General features: G+C 48.3%; 1 long non-coding RNA gene across 2 annotated transcripts; it reads left to right on the forward strand.

The window, feature by feature from the left end:
• Positions 1 to 78: 78 nt before the first annotated feature.
• On the forward strand, positions 79 to 5,899 carry LOC127381709 (uncharacterized). 2 transcript variants are annotated; one of them, XR_007888782.1, is made up of 5 exons: positions 79 to 225; positions 2,035 to 2,165; positions 3,260 to 3,355; positions 4,515 to 5,014; positions 5,360 to 5,899. It is a non-coding gene; the product is annotated as an uncharacterized LOC127381709 (long non-coding RNA). The 2 variants fall into 2 exon arrangements; XR_007888781.1 differs by lacking the exon at positions 2,035 to 2,165.
• The last annotated feature ends 374 nt before the right edge of the window (positions 5,900 to 6,273 follow it).

Raw genomic sequence — 6,273 nt, forward strand, 5'->3', positions numbered from 1 at the left:
ACCCGCCTTATCGGGTTTCTGATTGGCTGAGGGCGCATGACGTCACCCCGCCCAGCAACCGGGGCGAAGTGGCGGGAAGTGGCGGGAAGGGCCCGGGAAGGGCCCGGGAAGCGGGATTGGGACCCTGTGCCCCCCGGGGCCGGGCACACGCCTGCAGGCCCTGCAGGCAAACCCGGCAGCCACAGTTCTGCCCTGGGGGAGCTGGCAGCGGCCACCGGCGAGCAGGTAAGTGAGGAAATCGTCGCCCGCGGGACGCCGCTATCCTGTTCCAACGCCGCGGCCGTGAAAGCGCTGCCTCCCCGAGCCCCCTTCCCTCTGCCGGGAGCCGCCGTTTGCACCGCGCAGTCACGGTTGCCTTCCCCAGAGCATCGGCTGCGAGCTGTGCCGCCTGTGACAGGCGGCGGGGGCTTCGCCCGCCACGCTCTGAGGCGTCACATCACGGTATTTGGGGAAACGGAGCGCCAACCCAAGGCAAAGGAATTCCACGTTTCCAAGCCTACCTAGAAGCGCCTTAGGTCTGTATACGGGTGTAACGTAGAATTAAGGAAACGATAGTGACTGCTGGGCTTCTCCCACCTGGCGCGTAACGGTGACGTTTTGAAATGCAGGGTTTTTTTTATCGTTGTTTTCCTGTTGTCCAAGCAGTACGTGCAAAGGCTCTAAAAAGTCTGCAGTTGTGCAGAAAACAGGGGGCTTGTAGAGAGAAGCCTTTAAAAAAAAGAGTGAACTGGACAGATGTAACACTTCTGTGAAGTCAGCCCATTGGGAGGAAAGCAACAAGCCAGTTTCTGATCTTCCTAAAGCTACAGCTTTACTTCTCTCTGCCCTCTAGTTCTGCCACCTCAGCTTCTGACACGAAAGCACCCGCAACATGAATACCCCTTTCTCTCCTCCTTGTGTATGAAAGAGGGAATATCGTGTCAGATGTCCTCTCTGTAACAAAGTGCCAGGAAGCAGGGTCAGTCTGAAGGAAAAGTACAACAGCTGCGTTCCAGAGAGCCTCCTACTGCCCACAAGCCAACCTGTCCCCATGGCATGGGAAGGTGCTGCTTCCCTGCTGGGCCGCCGGTGGCCTCAGCAAGAGGAGCGCGGTGGGAGGCCCTCCTGCTACTCAACTGCTACAATACCCCAGTCAATCCCCTGACACGTCCCCATGGGGTAGTAGACTCCACACGAAAACAAACTGCCCTGTTATTTCTTATGATATTGTGTTACGTGGAAGCTCGCATCACGCTCCGTCGTGCTGGACGTGATACAAATGCTGAACAAAAATGGGAGTCTGTACGCTCAGGAACTCGCTGCCAAGCGTCCTCTCTGAAAGTGGATGTGGTGGTAGGTATTGCATTCCTTATTTAGCTGCTACATGTGTGCAGCAGAAGCGCTGCAAGGCTCACTTCTGGTTTGCAGGCCCTGTCACACACCAAGACACACAGTCATCGAGCTCAGTTTCAGTTGCTGCCTCGCCAGCATGCCTTGCCATCACTAGATATGGGTAACCTCCAGTTCTGGGAGTCAAGATCTGTCTTTGTGCAGGGATGCTCTGAGTACTTTTTCCCATCGTGCAGCCACGTGCAACAGCAACTGGATTAAGATCTCTTGTTTACTGATCTTTTTCCTAGAACCTGCTGTTGAAGGATACTTAATGCATGAGAATAAAGCTGCACAGAATGAAGGGGAATTGCTTGAAAGATAACAATGCCAGAGGATTCCCACTTTCGTTTTCTTTCCTTCTTTGCTCCAACCCTCTATGTAACTTCTGGTACAGCCACAGACTGCAGCCTGCTTTGTTTTTTCCCAATCTTTATGCACTTACTTAGAAACAGGTGCAAACTGTTCTACAAACTATTCACCTGCAACAGGATTAAGCTAAACAGGCCACTTGTGGATAGTGGTACCTTCAGGAGAACCTCCTATGTTAGGAAGTGCTAGGCTCGCTTTGACTCTGCGTCCAGATCTATCACAGGCTGAACTGCCATGTGACCTTCACTGTCTCCTTTCATGCAACAGATGGGGCTTATGTTTCCCGTTTTCCAGGCAGTGGGAACTTCACCAGACTGTCGTGACTTTTCAAATATGATGGAAAGCAGCTTTGCAGCTTTGTCTGTCAGTTCCCTTAGGAGCCACAGATGGATCTCATCAGATCCCATGGACATGTGCCATTTCAGGTACTTTAGATGGTCTTGATCCTGCCCTTCTCCTCCAGTGGGAAGGATCTTCCTTCTCACAGTTCTTGCCTTTGCCTTCTGCAACTTGGGTGGTGTAGCCAGAGCCTGAGGCAAAAAAGTCATTGAGCACCTCAGCCTTCCCCATAACCCCCATGACCAGAGGTCTTCTGTTTTCTTCTTCCTTTCCTACTCCTCCTTCTGTTTCCTATTCTTCCTTTTGTCACTCACGTACCAGTAGAAGTTTTTTTTGTTGTCCTTGATGACCCTGATCAGATGTAATTCTATCTGGGCTTTAGCTTCCCTCACCTGATCTCTGGCTGCTTGGACAACTTTTTTACTCCTCCCAGGCTGCCTGTCCTTGCTTCCACCCTCAGTAGACTTTCTTTTTACATCTAAGCATGTCCAGAAGTTCCTTGTTCATCCAAGCAAGCTTCCTGGCATTCTTGTCTCCCTCTTTGTTGGGACGTGTTGCTTCTGTGCTTGAAGGACGTGATCGTTGAATATTGACCAGCGTTCCTGGGCTCCTCTCCCTTCCAGGGCTTTATCCAATGGTACCCTACCAAGCAGATCCCTGAGGAGGTCAAAGACTGCTCTCCTGAAGTCCAGAGTAGTCAGCTTGCTGTGCACCCTCCTTACTCCCCTAGGGATCCTGCATTCCACCACTTTGTGGTCACTGCAGCCAAGGCTGCACTTAAGCTTCACATTGTCCACCAGCCCATTATTGGTGGTGAGAACAAGGTCCAGCACAGCACCTTTTTTTGTTCAGGAGTCCTCTATAAACCTCTTGTCAGCCTATACACTCGTCTTGGACCACTGTAACTCTGACTCCATGTTCCTCCTAACATGAGACTCTCCTTGGAAAACTATTGCCTCCCTTACTCTGCCTATAACTACAATGTTATAATTCCTGAAGATTAAGAGTCACAATGTTTGCTCAAGCTTGGAAATGCACTAAGTATGTACTTAATACTGCGTTGAAGCTGGGAAACAGGATACAGAATCCATATTCAGAGTCTCTGGGAGAACTGCAGACTTGCTCCTCCCTGGGAAAAGCAACTTGAGAGGACCACTAACAGTTCCCTTTATATTTGCAGGATGAAAAGTTGAACCCAAAGGGAAGAGAAGACACTGACTGCCCGTTTTGTAAAGGAACCTCTGTCTTTAGGTCTGCCTTGGAAATGTGACATGTGGTATGTTCCTGTTGGTGAAGCTACACTTTGAGAGGGACTTCAACCACCATGTGTTAGGATGAGTTATAATGACATTTTAGCTGTCTAACGCCCCTCCCCTACCAAAATACACCAGGGTAGTACTCTGTAGTTCCCAGGGCAGTGCTGTCTCATAGATTTTGAGCTGGTGCAAAGCCTGTTGAAACCAACAGACTTCATTAGCTTTTGAGGTCAGCTGCTTAAACCTTACTGGCATGGCATGAATGAAGGACAGAAACAGTAGGGACTGTAGACAGGAGGGGAAAAGAGAAAGCATGTTGACAAGGAACTGTTAAAATTGGGTGATTCACATAAAAAGCTATCAGAAAATAGAAAACAGCATCTGTATCCTGAACAGTGATCATACAGAGATATATTATAAGGTCAGCATTAAGTTCACTTCTATGCAGCTTTAGGAGTATGCTGCTCTGGCTGGTACACTCCCCTTTTACTCTGGCAGTGTAATGGAGAGCAAAGTACTTCCCCAGCTGTGAGTCCCTCATGCCCATGATCACAGGAAACCGTCACAATGCACAGAGCACAAATAGTTCTGAGGAGCCACATGCACCCATCAAGGCAGGTGGCATTTTTTCAAGATACAGCCTCAAGCAGTTCAGCTGAGCTCAGGCTCTCCACCTTCACTGCAACTGCAATGACTTATATCAAAGGTTGAGAGCAGGCAAGTTCATGTGACTGATCAGAAATAGCTGTTCATGCTGCCTTGGACTTTAAGAGAAACCCTGCTCAGCTTTTTGCAGTACCTTTAACTGTATTTGTACAGTGGCACAACAGGAGGCCAAGATCTCCTCCACTTCATGCAGTATGCTTGATACTTCAATGTTACAGGTTATATTCTGACTTTATACATACATTGGTTTAAAGGAAAAAAGCACACATACATAGGAAAGACAGACTAGGTAATACAGTACTTTAATGCTGCTGTGATCACTCATGTAGTTGCAGCACGTTCTGGCTAGGTGGCTCCTGATCAAAAATGGTACATGCTGAGGAGGCAAATGATTCATGTGTTGTGTCAAGTTCCAAGCAAAGTGTCTCTTCTCCACAGCTATGTTATTTCCATGAATATTCTTTGAAACTGTTGTAAGTAACTTTTTTTTTTTTTTTTTAAATTCTACATAAGTTTTCAAGATATCTCTCAGAAAACAATGCAGTCTCTAAGTCCCGGTACACTTGCTACACTTGCTGTAGAAGCAGCACACCTTTCTGCATAGCCAACTGGAAGGAATCTTCAAGTGTGGCCACATTTTTCCCAGAGGAGGAATTCATAGTCAAAGAAGAACTGCCACATGAAAGGAGAACACTGGGCTGACGAGGAGAAAACATAGATGGAAAAGACACTATTAAAAAGTAACTGCAGGAATCTGGGAGTGATTAGGTTTCACTGCCAAAGCAATTATCAGTGAAGTCCCTTCTAGTTCCTCATGAAGAGCCATTTGTAGAAATGAGGAAATCACTACTGGATTGCATTATTAATGCATCTCCCATAAAAGATGTCTTATTTTCTCACTCAGTCCCATAGCTCTCTATTCAAGATATATCTAAGTTTTTGTACCAAGAAAAGAGTTTTCTGGAGAAGACAATTTGAACTTGGCTAGCAAAAATCCCAGCCCAGAAGCCACGGTGAGATTTCATGCTGCTTGAATGATGAAAATACCTTTTTCTGATAAAGCTAGTAGGAGTGCTTTAAATAAAACGCACATTGCATTATTTTGTATGTGAGTGCTGGGCCTCCCGGCTGTTCAATATCAAAGAGAAATGTTAAGAATATCAAATGCACGTGCTGGGGTTGCACCTTGAATTAACTGAGTTCTGAATGGAGGGGGCAGTGTACTTTCACTGAAGTTCCCACTCAGATGACAAATTAATAGTTTTTCATTTTAATTAATGTTACAATACAATGGTGTTCAATTATAATTACTGCGAACGACAAGGTGTAACAGGTTACAAGTTACACCCCTTTGACAGGTAGCCACTGGACAACAGACTGACCCTCCAAAAAACTGGAGAGAGACCAACAACAGTGCGTCGCCTCATTCTCTGCAGGAGAACAGAGTGTATGCACCAGGTCTGATAAAAACAGGAGTGAAAAGAGGTATCAAGAGCACTGTAAGTCTATACCAAAAGAGGAAGTGATGAGAGTTTCCATGCTTTTTTCTATTTATATTTACCTATCTTTTCCAGTCACAGAGAGAGTCAGGAAAAAAAAATGCAAAACTCACCATCCTCACAGTGAAGAACTTCCTCCTAATGTCTAACCTAAATCTCCCCTCTTCTAGTTTAAAACCTTTACCCCTTGTCCTATCCCTGCATGATAGTCCCTGGGTCCCTCCCCAGCTCTTCCTGTAGGCCCTTCAGGTACTGGATGCTGAGGCTGAATAAAAACAAAATTCAAAAAGCGCCCTTCTGACTCATTGAAAGAGCTGAAATCTGCGGATTATCTCCTTCAAAGGAGGCAGGAGGCAGAAGGGAAGGCCAAGTCCAGCTGACAGCACTGGGGTACATCCCGGCCACCCCCCCGCCCCCCGCCAACCTCCCATCCCCTCCCATCCCATCCCCATCCCCATCCCACCTCATCCCACCAAAACCCCTCCCCTCCCACCCCCATCCCCCTCCCATCCCACCTCATCCCCTCCCAACCCCTCTCATCCCATCCCACCTCATCCGCTCCCAACCCCGCCCATCCCACCTCATCCGCTCCCAACCCCGCCCATACCACCCCAACCCCGCCCATACCACCCCAACCCCGCCCATACCACCCCAACCCCTCCCACCCCACCCCATCCCCTCCCACCCCCATCCTACCTCATCCCACCAAAACCCCTCCCCTCCCACCCCCAACCCCTCCCATCCCCTTCCATCCCACCCCAACCCCTCCCATC

This window comes from Apus apus, chromosome 2 (assembly GCF_020740795.1).
Source record: "Apus apus isolate bApuApu2 chromosome 2, bApuApu2.pri.cur, whole genome shotgun sequence".
NCBI classification, from domain to species: Eukaryota; Metazoa; Chordata; class Aves; order Apodiformes; family Apodidae; genus Apus; species Apus apus.